At 43.0% G+C, this 19,837-nt stretch overlaps 1 protein-coding gene across 1 annotated transcript in view; it reads right to left on the bottom strand.

Annotated features, from left to right (window-relative positions):
* The window catches only part of tcerg1l (transcription elongation regulator 1 like), a 134,955-nt gene that overhangs the window by 92,558 nt on the left and 22,560 nt on the right, over positions 1 to 19,837 (bottom strand). The gene's annotated exons all lie outside the window — the stretch shown is intronic.

The raw sequence follows: 19,837 nt of genomic DNA, 5'->3' as shown, positions 1-19,837 counted from the left end.
CAGAACCACGCTCTCTGTCCTTTGTCTGTTGGTCCTGTATTTATTGTTAGTCCTTGAAAGTGTTGCAATTTTTGGGATGGCATTGAAAATGCAAGTAAAACAAAACCTTTATATCTAATTTATGTTTGCGTTATTTTTTTGTCAGCTTTATTTTATTTGTTCATTCATTCATTGTCTGTAACCCTTATCCAGTTCAGGGTCACGGTGGGTCCAGAGCCTACCTGGAATCATTGGGCGCAAGGCGGGAATACACCCTGGAGGGGGCGCCAGTCCTTCACAGGGCAACACAGACACACACACACACACATTCACTCACACCTACGGACACTTTTGAGTCGCCAATCCACCTACCAACGTGTGTTTTTGGACTGTGGGTGGAAACCGGAGCACCCAGAGGAAACCCACGCAGACACAGGGAGAACACACCACACTCCTCACAGACAGTCACCCGGAGGAAACCCACACAGACACAGGGAGAACACACCACACTCCTCACAGACAGTCACCCGGAGGAACCCCACACAGACACAGGGAGAACACACCACACTCCACACAGACACAGGGAGAACACACCACACTCCTCACAGACAGTCACCCGGAACGGGAATCGAACCCACTACCTCCAGGCCTCTGGAGCTGTGTGACTGCGACACCTACCTGCTGCACCACCGTGCCATCCATCCATTATCTGTAACCGCTTATCCAATTTAGGGTCACGGGGGTCCAGAGCCTACCTGGCTCCTCGCAAGGCGGGAATACACCCTGGAGGGGACGTCAGTTCTTCACAGGGCAACACAGACACACACACATTCACTCACACCTACGGACACTTTCGAGTCGCCAATCCACCTGCACCGTGTGTTTTTGGACTGTGGGAGGAAACCGGAGCACCCGGAGGAAACCCACGCAGACACGGGGAGAACACACCAACTCCTCACAGACAGTCACCCAGAGCTGGAATCGAACCCACAACCTCCAGGCCCCTGGAGCTGTGTGACTGCGACACTACCTGCTGCGCCACCGTGCCGCCCCTTTTTATTTGTTAAACTTACAAAAATAAAATCTGGGCCGTTGGCAGATTATAATGAAACAACATTAATGGTCTAGTCTTTTAAGATTGAAAACGGGCCAATGATCATTAATTCACAAACAACAACATAAGAAACAGCTTCCTCAAAGAGAGATAGAAAGGGATTTGAATATTCCACTGTCTAAGATACATAACATGAATAAAGATTTCAAGAGTTCATTCACTGAATAAAGAGTAAGAGTGCACTCCCAAGCTGAAAAACCACAAACTCAGACCATAATCCTTCAGACAGTACTTCCACAAGAGTCATTATTCATTTATAGTCAGTATAATCACATGGACTCAGGATTATATGCTAAACCTTTTGTCAAACACTACAAAATAATACTTAAATTAACTGTGTCCAGAAGCACTGACAACTTTTTTGGGTTCAGAAGCATCTGAGGTGGATAGTTATGTAGTGGTATCCTTTGGTGATCAGACAGGTCAATATTTCAAGTCTTTTCTTGGAGGAAATATAGGGAATATGCCCTGGATTAAAGAAGAGGACAATCCAGACTATTATTAGCAACAGTTCCCAAAAGCCAAGGTCTCTCTTCACCTGGGATTGAGTCCGAATTACCTTCCATTTCTGTCATAGCACTGTCAATGCTAAAATGTAAATACAACATACAATGCAAACCAGCATCAAATCTAGGGCCATTCGTGTTTAATTCACTAAGGCCATGCATAACCACATTCAGCAAGCATCCCTAATGCACAGCTGTGGGGGGGGGGAATGGTTCCTGTGCAGTACAGACCCTGTCCCCATTAGAGAAAGTGTCGTGCATTTTGAAAAGCAATATAAAGGAACACAGTGCCTTAACTATTGCACTCCTGAAGACCTGTCTGCAAAGGAATGAGATGAAATCACACCTGAAAATCTCCATCACACTTTGTCTTTAGCATCTTCAGCAGCTGCGACTACATTACAAAGTGGTAAAGATGTTTTTTTTTTATTATTATTATTTCTTGCTCTTCTCAGAGTCCAGAGAGTTTAGCATTGGTCCATCACCTCAACCGAGTCTCTCCAATCACAGGGTGGGACTTGCATTTATGTGCAAAGATGAGTTTAAATGAAATGAAGACAATGACTGTGGAGAAATCTCACTGATGTGTGCTCTGGTCTGAGTGGACATCAGCTCATTATCATTTAAAGGAACAGCTGCTGAAACCAGACGTTCTGAATAGTGTTGATTAGAGATAGAGGAAAGCAAAGCAGCACAAAGATGTTTCATTCAGACCCTAGAACTGTGTTCACTTGTTAAAAAGAGGTAGAAGGTATCACATAAATGAATGGTTATATTAAATATTTGGTTAATACCAGTCAAAGATCATTTACAAATCGCTGCTATCTTTCATCTGCTTTGTTTCCTCCACACCATCCCATTCATTCATTATCTGTAACCCTTATCCAATTCAGGGTCGCGGTGGGTCCAGATCCTACCTGGAAGCATTGGGCGCAAGGCAGGAATACACCCTGGAGGGGGCGCCAGTCCTTCACAGGGCAACACACACACACACATTCACTCACACCTACGGACACTTTTGAGTCGCCAATCCACCTGCCAACGTGTGTTTTTGGACTGTGGGAGGAAACTGGAGCACCCGGAGGAAACCCACGCAGACACAGAGAGAACACACCACACTCCTCACAGACAGTCACCTGGAGCAGGAATCGAACCCACAACCTCCAGGCCAATGGAGCTGTGTGACTGCGACACCTACCTGCTGCGCCACCGTGCCGCCCCACACCGTCCCCACGTTTTCTAATTATGGTTTGTACACAGTTTTTGAGCCTTAAATTAAAAGTTTTACAAAGCTGCACAGTGCACTCCACTTCCAAACACACACTCAATAAAAATTGTCCCATTTTTGAGCAGAGCCAGCAGAAACAAGGGCAGATAATAATGAACTGGATGCCTATAGAGGCGGCGTGGTATAGAGCCGTCTCTCTCATATCAGCAGATATCTGTGAGTAATTTATTTTATTCCTTCTCGCTCCTGGATGATGTGTGTAGGCCCGTCTTTGTTCTCTACTCTAGCTGCTGCCAAACATGCTTTCACGGGTTTTGCAGCTTCTTTCATCTGGGAGATCCAGCGATGGAGCAATTCTATCAGAGCCTAGTCAATCTGGAGCCAGCACACAACCAGCAGCCTGCAGAGACTTAATCAGACCTAAACACACACACACACACACACACACACACACACACACACTTGCTGATGTATGACTTGGTGAACAGCAAGCACATGCTCACGACCCCTGCCAGCTGAAATGAATATTCATGTGCTCATTGGGATCATATCCAATAGCTATTTGGCACTTTGGTGGCAAGCGTCTGATCATTTGTCCAGATTTAGACGCATCATAATATGATTTAAAACGGCCGTGGGACTCTTTCCAAATCTTTTAACATTTCTGCACAGAGAACATTACCCATGTTTAATGTCATGTTTCCCAAATGAGCTGTCACCTATAGAACAGCAGCAGCATGGTTCAACATGAACATGGAGTTGAAGCCGTCTGACTCTAAAGCAGCAGCACAATTTGTTAGTTGATTTTTTTTGTTCTTTTTTTATCCCTTAAGCCACTTTGACTAACTCATGTTGGTATGAAAAAGAGGACACTTGCTCAAACTCTTCTAACAAATAAGTAAAGTTCATTCATTCATTGTATGTAACCCTTATCCAGTTCAGTGTCACGGTGGGTCCAGAGCCTACCTGGAATCATTGGGTGCAAGGCGAGAAAACACCCTGGAGGGGGCGCCAGTCCTTCACAGAGCAACACACACACACACATTCACTCACACACTCACACCTACAGACACCTTTGAGTCACCAATCCACCTACCAACGTGTGTTTTTGGACTGTGGGAGGAAGCCGGAGTGCCCGGAGGAAACCCACGCAGACACAGGGAGAACACACCAACTCCTCACAGACAGTCACCCGGAGGAAACCCACGCAGACACAGAGAGAACACACCACACTCCTCACAGACAGTCACCCGGAGGAAACCCACGCAGACACAGAGAGAACACACCACACTCCTCACAGACAGTCGCCCGGAGGAAACCCACGTAGACACAGGGAGAACACACCAACTCCTCACAGACAGTCACCCGGAGAAAACCCACGCAGACACAGGGAGAACACACCACACTCCTCACAGACAGTCACCCGGAGGAAACCCACGCAGACACAGGGAGAACACACCACACTCCTCACAGACAGTCACCCGGAGGAAACCCACGCAGACACAGGGAGAACACACCACACTCCTCACAGACAGTCACATGGAGGAAACCCACGCAGACTCAGGGAGAACACACCAACTCGCAGACAGTCACCCGGAGGAAACCCACACAGACACAGGAAGAACACACCACAATAAGTAAAGTTGTAAGGTTTATTTATATAGCACTTTTCTAAGTCAAGGTTATACAGTGCTTCAGAATAGAAACATTACAACCAAAGTTCAAATAAGCAAAGAAACTTAAACACAACACATTAAGATACAGCCTTAAAGCCAGAATCCATGACACAACACAAAAACACAGTTTAACACAGTACCCATGATCACATCTCATAGATGTTAAAGAGTAAATGTGTTAAGTCTGTTTCTTATTGGGGGAAGGGGGTGGGGAGCACTTGTTCTTCACATGTGTTTCGTACTTTGGGTATCAGGAGGCTATCAGTAAGTTTTACGTGAGTCCGAAAACAATGGATAAATCTAATTGTTCTGAATTTGCCTTGCTTCTTACGTCAAGATCGGACTTTAGAATTGCCCTGGTTCCTGATCTGAGTCTCGCCAATCACAGTGATGGACCTTTGTTTATGTTTGGGCGGCACGGTGGCTTAGTGGTGAGAACGTTCGCCTCCCAGCGCTGGGATCTTGGGTTCAAGTCCCATCTGGGTGGAGTTTCCATGTTCTCCCTGTGTCTGCGTGGGTTTCCTCCGGGGTCTCCGGTTTCCTCCCACAGTCCAAAAACATGGAGGGTAGGTGAATTGGCTTCTGTCTAATAACTGTCCTGCTGTGTGACTGAATGAGTGTGTGCCCAGATATGGATTGGCGTGAAACCCTAGTGCCCGATGCAGTCCTCCAGGTGGACGGTCGTTCCTGGTCGAGAGTACGCTGTGTGCATTTGGCTGCCGCTTCTTGCCAGTGTGTGTGTGGATTGTGAAGCGTCCTTGGGTATCTAGAAAGGCGCTATATAAGTGTAATGATAGATAGAAAGATAGATGTGAGTGCACAAAGATTATCTAACCTTTACCCAAACAAACTTGAGTGTGGAGAACATGAGAACGGAGGAGAAAGACAACTGAGCTTTTTGCCCCATACTGCTGTGTGCTGTGCTGGAAATCAAGGGGCTAGTTCATTTAAAGGGACACACACTGAAGCAGGCCGGTATGAAGAGAGCTCATTAGACAGGGGGATAACGATGGAGTGGTGTTTAAGCCTTGTGGTAATTTCACCAAAACATTTCACTGATGTTTCATTATTCAGAAGTAGAATCGTAGAAGGCTTCCTTTTGCTAGTCCTTGGAATGACCAGAAGTGACCGTTGTATGTAGATAACAATAACAATTCACAAATGGAATCAAATGGACTCCACACTCACAAACTTTGGATTTGAATTCCAGGATGTGGTCAGCATCATCACATCCCAGCTGTGAGAGTTTGGGGAAGGCGTTTTAAGAAGCTGTACCCAATGCTACAGCTGCCTTCCACCCATTGATTTCGGGAAGGCTCAGGACCCACGGCGACCCTGATCAGGAGGAAGCATTTGCAGAAGGTGAAAGAATGAATCTATAAATGGATTGTAGAGTTAATACTGAGATCAAGAAATAGATTATGTACCTGAATGCTTTTTCACCGACTGGAGGACCTTTTCTATTTGTCTCACTGTGATCTCTGAGATGCACAAAAATGCTGTGTAGCTTACATCAGTTTTCACTCAAAGAAAGAAACTTGAAGTGTGCTACAAATCAGCATGCATACCTATAGAAAGCTTTACCTTGAGAAGCACGGTTTCCTGAACAACGGTCTAAACCATTCCACACAATGACCATCAAAACTTGCCATGTTCTGAACCTGTCACAGCAGTTGCCATAACAACTTACTCTCTAAGGCCACCATATCTATTTAAATAAATTTGATTATTATTAATTGAGGGGCGGCACGGTGGCGCAGCAGGTAGGTGTCGCAGTCACACAGCTCCAGGGGCCTGGAGGTTGTGGGTTCGATTCCCGCTCCGGGTGACTGTCTGTGAGGAGTGTGCTGTGTTCTCTCTGTGTCCGTGTGGGTTTCCTCCGGGTTCTTCGGTTTCCTCCCACAGTCCAAAAACACACGTTGGTAGGTGGATTGGCGACTCAAAAGTGTCCGTGAGTTTGTGTGTGTTGCCCTGTGAAGGACTGGCGCCCCCTCCAGGGTGTATTCCCGCCTTGCGCCCAATGATTCCAGGTAGGCTCTGGACCCACCGCGACCCTGAATTGGATAAGGGTTACAGATAATGAATGAATGAATGAATTATTAATTGACCAAATCTGTTCTTGATGAGACAGGGCAGATGACAAATTGCACGATGGCAAGCATCATTCTCAAATATATTACTGTTCTTATCTACAGTAAGAAGCAGAATCTACTGGACTCCACTTACGCTATGCACTACACCATATGGACTTTTTGGAGGTTTGTGGATGCTCACTCATTTTAACCGTTGTTGTTTTTATTTTATTCTGAAATTAAAAGTATTAAAATAGTTTGTCTCCCCTTTGCTGCAGTAACTGCTTTTGCTCTTCTGGGAAGACTTTACATGAGATGTTGGGACATTACTGTGAGAACATTAAGGCATTCAGCCACAGGAGCATTAGTGAGGTGAGGTACTAATGTTAGGTGATTAGTTCTGGATCAAACACCACTCCAATTCATCCCCAAGGTACTCTATCACACTGGAAGCCACTGCTCCAGAGCCCGATGCTGGGCTACTTTAGCCGAAACATGGCCTTAGGCATGGCAAGGTTAGTCTCATATGCTGGTGCCCCAGGAGCTACTGAGATTTCATGCACTGCTTTTCCAAAAACGAAGCTGCACACACTTATATTCCCCATTCATTGTCAATTTTATAAGCTTCACTGACCATAAAGATGCACTTTGTTCTTCTACAATAACTGATTGCAGTCCACCTGCTGCTCTGCATACTTTCTTAGCCTCCTTTCCCCTTGTTCATCAATGGTCAGGACCCCCACAGAGCAGGTATGGTTTGGGTGGTGGATCATTCCCAGCGCTGCAGTGACACTGATGTGGTGGGGTTGTGTTAGTGTGTGTTGTGCTGATACAGCTTCCTGTGATTGCTCTTGAAGGACTAGAGGATGACCAACACAATCGGCAAAATCCACATGTAGATTTGTGTGGTGTTGCTGTGCCTAACACAGTGGACGTAGTGTGTAAATCTGCAGCACCACTGCTCGGTCTGGTCCACGTGTACCAGCACGACACACACTAACACACCACCGACAGGTCAGGGTCAAACAAATCATAGCTGTTCTGTAGTGGTCCTGTGGGGGCCCTGGCCTTTAAACAACAGGGTGAAAGTGGGCTGACAATAGTGTGACTAAGTTAAGCCCCCTTTATCTGTTCAAATAGCAGTCAAAACCCTCATCTCTGAGTCAGAGAAGTATAAAGCACTGAGGGGACTATGCAGTAACAGTTGTGGATTTCTTACTGAGAGAACTCTGCTCTGTTCCCGCAACAGACATCACCGAGGGCACACTGCTCCACATCTCAAACACTGTTTGAACACTGCAGTGAGAAAAGCCTCCAATCTGCACTGAAACCTGCAGCTAAATACACTCCGTGCTGCAGCTGCACGATGCCGATCGCATCCTACTCGGAGCTACGGAAACACACAGCACTTTATCTAATGGCACTGTGTGGGCGGATCAGAGACGGGGTGGTTAGCATGCATGAGCACCACTCGGAAAATCAGGTCACCAGGGAAGGATCATATGGAATCAATCCACTTTAGCTCTTTTCTGACAAGGCACTCCTAAAATAAAGCTAAGCTTTCTAAATGCTCACTGGGTTGACCGTACAAGCCTAGGACCATTATTTTGTGTGGAGGTGCGTTCAAATTTCTTGACACTTTTATGTTTTTTTACATAAAGCTGGTTAAAAATAAACTGCTCCTCATAGAACCGTTCTGTGTAAACTCTGACTACCCGGAAAGTCTGATGGACTGACTGACTGACTAATAGATGACCAAGTGCAATGTGCAAACATCACCTGAGACAAGCAGCACGGTGGCATCATATTTCTTTAAATTCTGACCTCACGCCCTACCACTGCTCTGCCTTGTCATACATATTTCACTAAAAGACATTTCCCAGGATTTGTACAATATGTACAGTATATAGTTCACATTTCATGGACATATATGAGAATTTCTGATGCCTATGCCGAATATAAACACAGCTTTAAGCCTACGCTTAAACACAAACTTAAGTTTAACACTAAACCAAACTCTAACATTCCACAGAAAATTCACCATTGTGAAATCAGCACTCTTAGGGTTAAAATTTTAATACTCTAACACTAATGATGTTGATTTAAAACTGATTAATTCTGAGCTCCAAACATTTAGTAACAGCAGTTTTATTTTATATTCCTCTTTATAACATTCTCTCACAACAGTTTACAGCACTGTTTCTGTAATTTTTCTTAAGGAACATGAACGAGAATCATCATGGATTTAGGAAAACAGCACCACCAGTGGACAGGAGCTCAATCAGGAGTTGTAACATACCTACGACTACTATTCATAGAATATGGGTGCTCTTAGTCATATCTACTGTAATATTTGGACAGCTTTTTGATCTCAGTGACTCTGTATAGTGCACTATTTTGGACTTCTACAATTTTGTAGTGGTATCTGAAACACATGATGCACAATTTCCAGTGCGCTCTATCAATCCCACAATGCACTGCAATATCTAGTGGTAATGTAGATCCAATGTTCTCCAATGTGCAACGAATACCCATAAATACACTGTGTTATTTGGTTAAAACAACTGTAGTGTCTGAAATCATTCACAACACACCTGAATGAAATCCCCTAAAATAGTGCACTACGTAGTAGTGAGAAATTTAGGGAAAAGTGAGTAGGGAGCCATTTTAAACACAGGTCTAGGTTTAAGCAGATGCCTCTAAATAAAGATCTATTTGCACCTCTGCCAATGTAATGAAAGCTAGAAAAATAAAGCAGAAACACACTAATTCAAACACATTATGGGTTTTATGGAAAGGAAATAATGAATGCACTAATGTAGTGGTAATTGCATTTGTGCTTCAATTGTAATGTTTCCATCTGGTCAGTTTCCCTGGGCATTAACATTACATTAGTACTGATGGCAGGGCACAGGTAGAGGCACCTCCTTAGTGATTCATGTTGCTTTATACGACCAGGACATAGTCACCAATTCAATCATAGCTATAGTGTATCTTGGGCATCCCAAGATGATCCAGCAGCAGCAGAAAGAATATATATATTTTTTAACATACATTAAAATGTGAAGAGAAGGTGAAATAGATTTGGTTAGACTTTATTAGTGCTATATCTCAGTAGCGATGAAAAATTCAAGTCCAGCAGCACTCTCTGAACACCTCGGCAGCAGAGATGAAGCATTAGCTGAGATGATCGTGCGGTACTTTTACTGAGGGACTCTCTCCGTGGACACAGAGTGATATAAAAGCCTTGAATTATGCATCCTGCAGGGAGGTCTCCAGGGTGTTTAAAAAAAAAAAGAAGGAAAACCTAGGAACATAAGTTGTGATATTTTACAAAGTTCTAGCAAAAGTAAACCTTGAAACAAAATACACTGGTCTTAAAAAATAAAAAAAGACAAAGACTCTGCAACATCAAACGCCATCTTTCTTTTCACACTCTGTGCAGGCTCTCTTGGTTCACAGAAGCACAGAGAGCACAGTAAATCCCAGTCTTTCAGATGAGTCGGAAGGTTTTCTTTGTCTCTCCGGAGCAGCAATTACTGCTCGTCCTTTTCAACACATCCCCAAACCTGCCCAAGTGCTTCCCCAACAATATATGTCTTCATTAGCTCCGTTTGAGCTACAATCAATATTGGTTGCCTTTGCTTCTTTCTACTGGAGGAGGTAAAGGTGTGTCCAATAAGTGGACATATAAGCGTGACGTCTTTGTGATACGCTCCCTCTCCAGGGGGTCTTGTTTCAAATAAATTGAACAAAAAGTACTGTAAAGGCCAACGGAACTATAAATACAGCCAAAGCCAGGCAAGCCTGCAGGACTTTAGAGCTGTCCGTCTCACTGTGGTGCTGAAACAGCAGGCCACTGTATTCATTAAACCCCGTGCTATCTGCACTTTACTGGACAATACAGAGACAGCAGACTTTATCTCAGCCAACTATGCTGAAGTGCTTCTACATACTCTCTCTCTCTCTCTCTCTCTCTCTCTCTCTCTCTCTCTCTGTCTCTCTCTCTTACTCCTGTCCTCCCACTGCTCTTTTTATTAAAGCTGAAGCAAAAAATGGAAATGAAAAATGGGAGGTTCCAAATTTGGATATCAGCAGAAATCTAGAAAATAAAGTAAAACCGCTGCTAGGAGTCACACAAATATTAGAAATATAATTAATAATATCAAATTATTGGGTGTACAAATACGATTTAAAACATTTGTGTAATGTATATTTATAATTTAAAGTTCAAACATTTTCCACTCTTTTGTTATTTTATGGAAACTCATGACTGTCATTTCAAAACAAGTATTAAATATTAATATATTACATTCACGATCACTTGCATCAGAATCACTCTTGGAAAGAATATTATCCCAAAGAACAGAACAAATTGTTGCACATACTTTTGCATTTTTTCTGATGGATCTCAGCCTGTGGCTACCCGGAATCACTGGTCGCAAGGCCCAATTCTTCAGGGCAAAACTCACTCACACCTAGGAACACTTTTGAGCAGCTAATCCACCTACCAATGTGTGTTTTTGTGTTTGGACCATGGGAGGAAACTGGAGCACCCAGAGGAAACCTACATCACCTGGAGCAGGGCTCGAGCCCACAATCTGTCACAAGCTGTGTGACAGAGACACTACCTGCTGCACCACCATGACACCACAAATGCAGTGACAAATAAATTCTTCTCACTTGCCATTTCAAACTAAATTTTTAGCTTATAATTTGTTGAATAAATACCAATCGTCATTTGTAGTATTATGTGACAGTTACCATAAAATTGTGTGTGAATGCTTACATTTTGAATTACATTTATTAATCACAGGGCGGCACGGTGGCGCAGCAGGTAGTGTCGCAGTCACACAGCTCCAGGGGCCTGGAGGTTGTGGGTTCGATTCCCGCTCCGGGTCCTCCGGGTGCTCCGGTTTCCTCCCACAGTCCAAAAACACACGTTGGTAGATGGATTGGCAACTCAAAAGTGTCCGTAGGTGTGTGTGTGTGTGTCTGTGTTGCCCTGTGAAGGACTGGCGCCCCCTCCAGGGTGTGTTCCTGCCTTGCGCCCAATGATTCCAGGTAGGCTCTAGATCCACCGCGACCCTGAACTGGATAAGCGCTTACAGATAATGAATGAATTAATTATTAGTCACACAAATAATTGAGGTGTGTGAGTGTGTGGTGCCCCTTGATGGACTGGTGCTCTGTCCAGAGTGACTTCCTGCCTTTCAGCAAATGATCCCGGGTGGGCTTAGTGACCCTTTAAACAGTGGTTCTCAAACTTTTTCTATCATTTCTGACCTCAGATGAAGGGGGATGTATGCACCCCACCTGTATCATATCGCCCCAAGAAATGGTAATAAAATACACATGCAACTTCAAATACAATTTATTCAAGTAACATAAACCTCTATACCAGTAGCCCACCCCATACCCAAAATATTAGCTATAACCTGGATGCTATGTAGATAAGGCAGTAAAATATTGCATTTATAATGATGTGGAACAGTATTTGATTAGCATTAACGTTAGAGAGTGTCCCAAACAACACACTACAGAAATGTTCAAACTACACAACAGAGAGCACTGCTAAGGGTGGTATATATGTATTTTCATACTATTCAGTGCAGCAGTTTGCATTTTGGGGAACAACAAGAAACTAACGTTAACTTACTGCATGTTTAGAGAGCTTTCTCACAACCTGAACACAGCTAATATTAACGTTAACTAACACTCAGATTCTGTTACCACAACAGTTATAAACAAGCCCTTTTCATAACTGTAAATATCCGTCGTTGTTATCTGTTGTGCTCTCGTTATTAACCTCAAGCCCAGAGCTGGTAAAAGCTAACTTTATAAACCAGACTCTGACGGTGAAGCAGAGGCCAGTGAAGCTGCTGATTGGAGCAGCTTTATATTTGAACAGGTGCCTTAACGAAGGCTGAAAGAAGACCCTCGGTGCTGCATTTTCAAAATAAAAGGGCTATTACTAAATCCATTGTGAGTGGGTGCATTTTACTGAGTTACTGAGTTATGTTCATAGGCAAAACAGAAATGCATTAATAAAGACAGGCTCATTAATAAAGGAATGCTCGTTTCTTCAGATTCCTTGTGCCCCACCTGCAACACCTACATGCCCCACTAGGAGGGCGCACTCCACACTTTGAGAAACACTGCTGTAAAGTATGAATGTGTTACACATTATGAATGAATATAATAAACGATTATGAATAAATGAATCCATAATGTGTGGCATGGTGGCGCGGCAGGTAGTGTCACTGTCACACAGCTCCAGGGACCTGGAGGTTGTGGGTTCAGGTCCCGCTCCAGGTGTTTGTCTGTGAGGAGTTTGGTGTGTTCTCCCTGTGTCCACATGGGTTTCCTCCACATCCTCCGGTGTCTTCCCATGGTCCAAAAACACACATCGATAGTTGGATTGGTGTCCATAGCTGTGAGTGTGTGAGTGAATTTGTCGCCCTGTGAAGGACTGGCGCCCCCTCCAGGGTGTGTTCCTGCCTTGTGCCCAATGATTCCATGACCCTGAACTGGATAATGAATGAATGAATAATCCATCATCTGATACATCAATTGTATCTTAACTTGGTTTCAGTGATTTAAAGTCTTTATGTAGACGGTAGCTAATGAAGTGGCTAATTCCGGCTACATTTATCATTTACTCAGCAGACCCATGTTCAAGCTCAGCATTAGAGCACTTTCACATGCTGAAACAAAAGCAGGGATAATAACAGAGGCCTTGTTTGCTCTGTAAATGGATCAGCTGAAGCTACTTGAGGTGGGGCTTTCCCACAGTAATCTATGAGAAAGCTAAAGCTTGCCCTGTAGGGAACATTCTCTCTGGCAGCCTGGGACAAGATTACTCCAGCTGTTCATGACTTGTAAGACTGTGTCCCACATCCAGCCCTCAGAAAACAACTGCAACTGTTTTCAAACCCCCAATTGACTCCTCCTCAATAAAAAAAACATTTTTTTAATTATTTACATAAACAAGCCCCAGTCCATGAATTCAATCAACTCAACTCTCATTGTTTCTTCAGGAATACCACTTGAATGACCTCTAAGCGCATTTCTACAGGTTCTCTGTGGGATTCAGTGCACATCCCGGGGGGAGACCACAGCAGACTCACTCTTCTTATACACCCTCAATACAGAAACAGAAATATTTATGAACTTTCAAAGACATTTTTGTTGTATGAGAAAATAAAAGTCATCACACTTTACTGAGGGTCTGATCACATTGGTGAAAGTAGACAGAACCCCTTCAGCATCGCCTCGTTTTCCTCCTTCTACTTCCTCTCAGACTTCAGCCTCATTAGGGGAACTCCACTTTCTCAGTCAGACTTCATAAGATTAATCACATCAACAACAGCCTACTTACATTTTCATAGCAGCAATCTCTCTCTCTCTCTCTCTCTCTCTGTGTCTCCCTCTCTGTCTCTCTCTCTCTCTCTCTCTCTCTCTCTCCCTCTCTCTCTCTCTCTCTCTCTCTCAGAATTGTATTACAGTAAACACATTGTGTGATTGAAATAGAAGTCCAAAAGAGCTAATTGTGCATAATCCATTTGCATTTTATTTATTTATCTGTTTAGATAACATGATAAAGAAACTTACACCATCAGAATTGCACAGTAATTCTCATGGGAATAAAATTTTAAGAGTCTTAGAGTCTCTTAATGTTCCCTCACTGAACGTTATTGTAGGTGTAGGTTTATAACTGTGGTCAGTATACACTGATTGTCTGTTGTTTTCTTTTTGTGCAGTAAATAAAATGGCTAAATTGTGACTGCAGACCTTGTGGATGCCACCAACAGGCAAAAAGCGTCAATACAATTCTCTAAAAGTAAACATTTCTCCTGAAGACACTGTGAAGGACTGTTTACGTGAAGAAAAAAAAAGGTATGGCAGAGCTACACCAAAGGTCACACCCTGGTCCTGTCTTCTGTTTTCCCCACCATGTGCTCATGTAAAGTTCATGTCCCCTTTCTAGTCTCGCCTTGGTTCCGCCCTCTCGTCAGTGTCTCCTTTGTAGTCCCGCCCCCTCGTTATCACTCCCAGGTGTTCCTTGTCTATGCTCGTTGTGTATATAGTCCCTTTGTTTCAGTGCTCCCTTGTCTGGTGTTGTGTGGGTAGATGTATGTTTCTCAGTCCTTCTGATTACACGTGTCTACCCCGGTTCATGGCTCCTGTCTCCTGTCTGTCTTGGTTAGTTCATAGTTTAGTCTTGTCTATTTCCATGTATTTGCCCGTGTTTATTTTGATTCTGTCTTTTGGGAATAAAATTCCTTGAGTTTACGTCCACGTTCTGGGTGCAACAAGGAAAACAATAGGCTACTACTTGAAATAAATGTATTAAATGTGTTATCTGTTTAAATGAGCTGTAGGTTGGGTCTGGATCTGGAAGGTAGTATACGGTCCATATGTCCGGTCTCAGTGATGAGCTTTTCTCGTTCAGAAAATGAAAGATGAATCGTTCCTTGTGAAAGTCTTTAGGCCGCAGGGGTCTCATTAAACGTCCCAGAAGATAGGTACATGACTGATCAGCAATAACCAGCCCCCAGCCCAGTACACGCTCCACTGCTCTCTTCTAAACTCCATTTTCCAGGAGCAGAAATATCTCCACAAGGCGACCACAGTGACTTTTCACATTTCATTACGTCCCGTCAATAAAACTGAACTCAGATTCACACCGATGAAAACTGAGGGTTTTTTTTTTTTTTGTGGGCAGGTCCATCAAACTATGGAATTGGAGGGTTGAAGCAAATTGATTCTCATTGCTTTGAAACGACCAAAAGCCACAGAAAGGTTCGCACAAGTCACCAGAATTCACATTTAACACACACTACGACCAGCTTTTCAGTAGTAAAATATGAAACAGGACTCTCTAGAGCAGCGGTACATGAGTCTAACGTCAACAATCCCAGGGGATTACGAGTAAACCTCCGCGCCAATGGACTGGGGAGCAGTAAAGTAAGATTCTCCTGAGTGACAGAGCCACATTTAATACCTCTGTGATGAGGACTGGGATCTAATCATCCCAAATCTGATCTAAATACTGCTCTTGTGGCTGAATCCCAACAACCACAAAGAAATGCCACATTCTCTATGAAGACCCTTGATGTCAGAAGAAACTTCAGATGAGCAGATGTCCACACATTGTGCCTGTGATAGATTTGTAGTTTGGGTAGACTAACCCCTTTACTTAAATCCACCTTTAAAAGCACTATGTGTGCCTATATAACATGGTCATCATATATGAACCCAACTCTTCAGGCTCTGTGAGTGTCCTTTGTTCATTTTCACACAAAATGGAAACTCTACAGACTCAGGAGGACACCGAAACCTATTTCTGTACTGTAAGATCATAAACATTACTTTTGACATGCACATTTATGTGAAAAAATAATTTTAAACGTGTATATTTTAGTGACTACCATGTAGATGTTAAATGCATACTCAAGATTCATAACCACAGCAAGGGTCAGCAGCAAAGTAACTACTTGTAGAAATAATTAGAAGGCTTGGAACTCAGTCAAATAACTCAGACAAACACGAGCAGAAGCTGCGTTGTGTGTGTGTGTTGGGGGTGGTGGGAGGTGTCAATGGGTAATTGCACAAGTTTGTGGTTGTGAGTGCATGGAGCCAGCGAGGAGCCAAAGCAACACTGAGCCGTTCCCCAGGTGGAAGAGTCTATAAAAATACAAATAAATAAATAGTACATGTTCTTTTTGGAAACCTGTTTTTCTTTCCCTTTTATATTCTCTTAAAGCTTTATTTCTACATCAGTTTAAGAGAATGTAAAAGTACACAGCAAATTCTCTAGTGTTAAATCAACGCTATTAGTGTTAACTAAATACTGAGAGTGTTAAATTATTACACTAACAGTGTTAATTTAACAGTAATAGTGTTGATTTAACACTGGTGAATTTGCTGTGTAGTTTAGTCAAAACAAATTAAGTTGGAGGCCCATGTACCAATGGGTAACAGAGGTGTTTCTGGTAGAAAGATGAAGTCAGGGAGGAGCCAAAACAGGACTGAACCATTCCCCAGAGTCAAGGTCCATAATGAGGAAACAAGCCATATTCATATTTTAATAAAAAAGCATTCCCAGGACGCATACATTGTGAACATGTGAAATTCTGACTCCTAATAAGCATGAAATATCAGCCTTTAACAACAACTATAGCCCCAACCATAACCATAAGTCATTACGTCTAGGCTCATTTTACACTGCTGTTTCTGTAGCTCTTCTTTATAAAAGATAGTTTACATGAATTTTGCGAAACAGCACCACCAGTGGGCAGGAGTGCACTTATTGCATGTAAAATAACTATGATTCATTATATTATCATCGTTGTAATGCTAGGAATATCTAGGCTGCTCCTTTTTATCATACATAAAGCAATCTTTGGAGATCATGTTGCAGGACACTGACACCAGATCTGTAGAAAAAATAAAATAAAGTCAAATAAAAACACTCTTATTGTCATTCTACTTTACAAAAGAATACTCTGGATTAAAAACAAAACAAATAGACCCTTAACTGTCCACAACAGTTTCTCACTGAGCTGAGTGAGAAAGATCAATCATAGCTAAAAGAAAAAGAAATCTAGGTAAGTCTAGTTTTGCCAGACCACCATTAGCCATATAGCCATTGTCACAGAGGTGTTTCTGGAATTTTCAAAAACAGGAAATGCCCAAAATTTATGCTGTTGTCATTGGAAGGTCTGGAGTAGCTTTGGTGCTTCATATCAATGTCATTGTTTACATGTGGTTTTTTGTTTATTATGTGAGTGTGTTGTACAGAAAATATGGAGGGCGGGACTTATAAATGCAGAAATGATAAAAGGAGCACAAGTTTTATTCATAATATAAACAATATAATATTAAAAATAAATACTAGATGATCTACCACCAAAGAACAAAGACCAAGAATATTTTGTTGATTTTAAGAATTAGAATGACTTATTTATTCAATGTAAAAGGTTAAAGCATGTAAAGTTTAATGTGGCTGTGCGCAACTATGCGGAGATTTATAAACACACTAATGCCACAAAATGTCTCCCCACCATGTCCCTTTACAATTTTTCAGGCGATTACTCACACTCACGTGAAATAAAACAAATTCAGCAGTCCTCCTCCTCTCTCTGTGGGATATAATACATGTGTAAATGTTGCCGAGTTCTGAGCCGTCCTGCTGAGCTTGTGAAGAGTGGAGAAACGTAACTAACGCAGAGCCAAACACAGCCCCAGAAACACACACAAATGGAGCATGTTCCTGGTTTATTTTCTATTGTTTATTTATACGAAACGTTGTAAATGACCCCATCCAGTTCCAGTGGGCGATAATGCTGCGTGTTCCAGCTGGGAACGAGTTTTCTGGTTCGGGAACCAGTTTATGTTTGCGGAAACCCACCGAATGGCTCCAAATTTATTTTATGAACTGGAACGGTTCCTCGTTGGTGGAAAATCGCTATGTGAAATATGGCTGAACTAACAACAGAAGGTGAAATATAGTTCCTACTCGTGCATGTACGCTTCAACATTAGGAGTCAGTCAGTCAGTCGGTCAGTCAGTAAGGGAAAATGCCTCTTCCAGGCCAGCCCTGGAACCTACACTATGTGATCAGAAATATCTGGACAACTGCTTATCCAACATCTCTTAATTTGAAGAACATTAATAGGAGCTTGCTTGTCTTTTATGTAGTAACAACTTCTGCTATTCTTTTTACAGCTTTAGTGCTAAAGTGCTACTACAGAACCCACCACTGGGGATTAATATCCCTCTAACCCATGCTAGGCTGCTAGTCATTGGACATGGGAAGCTTAGGCAGATGTGTGGCAGCTCTACAGCATTGTGTGTCCTCTCCGTTCTACTCTAGTGCAGTTATACCTGCTGTGATGCACTGAAAATTGTTTCTACAATAGGAGCATCCCAAAACAGCTGAGTTTACAGATTATAAAGACATTTACAAAGTTTTAGACAAGACGTCTTAGAAAACCTGCGCAGCTTTGTAAGGCAGGTTACTTGTTTAATACATAGAGGGAACACAAGTCTGAGCCTACACACTTTCTCTTTCCCTCTCTCCCTCTCTCTCTCTCACACACACACATCCATTTACCAGCCTCAGTACACTAAAATGAGTGCCACAACTGCTTTGGGCACAGAGTTTTGACAAAGAGCTAAATTTAGAGTCGTTTAAGTGATTCCAATGGCTTTGTCTGCATTTTACCAACAGCTCCAGCCAGGCAAGCTGCGCAATCACAAAGGAACAATGCACAGAAACAGCTCCAACTAACCAGAGATAGCGGGTGGCAGCATTCAAAGCTACATGTCAACAATCCCTCAAACAGCCTGGCTCCAGAGAGTTCGACAAAGAAGAGGCAGCCCACAGAAGCTCACACACGTCCAGATTCCGAGGAATATGTGCTTGTGTACCCGACGGGCAGTTAGACGGAGCCTGGGGAAGGAGCAGCTGCTTTGCTGTTGACCTTAGTGGCTTGTGATTATAAGGGCAATCGTTTTGCCTAGAGGACTGTAAGGATGAAGCACCACAGCCAGAGGAGGGACCGAGCTTTATCAGAATGCACACACACACACACTTAACACACTTTACCCTTACTACACACTATGTGGCATCAACACAAATCCTGATACAGAACATGTTCTTCATTTTTGCTTGGGTTTATGTGTTTATTAGTGTCAGAAAAAGCTATTAGTTTTTCATTTTAACAGGTAGTGTCACTGCCACAGCTCCAGGATCCTGTTGTTTGTTTGATCCCCACTCTGGGTGGTTTGATGTGTTCTCCCTGTGTCTGTGTGGGTTTCCTCCCATGGTCCAAAAACAAAAACACATGTTGGTAGGTGGACTAGCAACTCAAAAGAGTCCATAGATGTGAGTGTGTGTCGCCCTGCGAAGGACTGGCATCTTGCGCCCAGTGATTCCAGGTAGGCTCTGGACCCACTGTAACCTTTAAGTGGATAAGTGGTTACAGAAAATGAATAAATGAATGAATGAATGTTATATAATACGTGTCAAACTAATGTCAATGAAACACATAATACCCCCTTTCCACAAGAGAACATAATTCAATGGACTGTGACATGTTTTGGTCAAAATACAACAACAGTTAAACACCCCAGCAACTTTCTCCCTCTGTCTAAACAGCCCTGCTCAGAACAACTGCTTTAAGCATGTGTTCCTTTAAATGATAATGAGATGCAATGCTTCCCCCTCCCCAGGTGGGAGAGTCAAAGCCCTG

The sequence above is a fragment of the Hoplias malabaricus genome, chromosome 3 (assembly GCF_029633855.1).
Source record: "Hoplias malabaricus isolate fHopMal1 chromosome 3, fHopMal1.hap1, whole genome shotgun sequence".
Classification (NCBI taxonomy): Eukaryota; Metazoa; Chordata; class Actinopteri; order Characiformes; family Erythrinidae; genus Hoplias; species Hoplias malabaricus.
The sequence above is the reverse complement of the archived record's forward strand: the minus strand, read 5'-3'. Positions and strand labels throughout refer to the sequence as shown.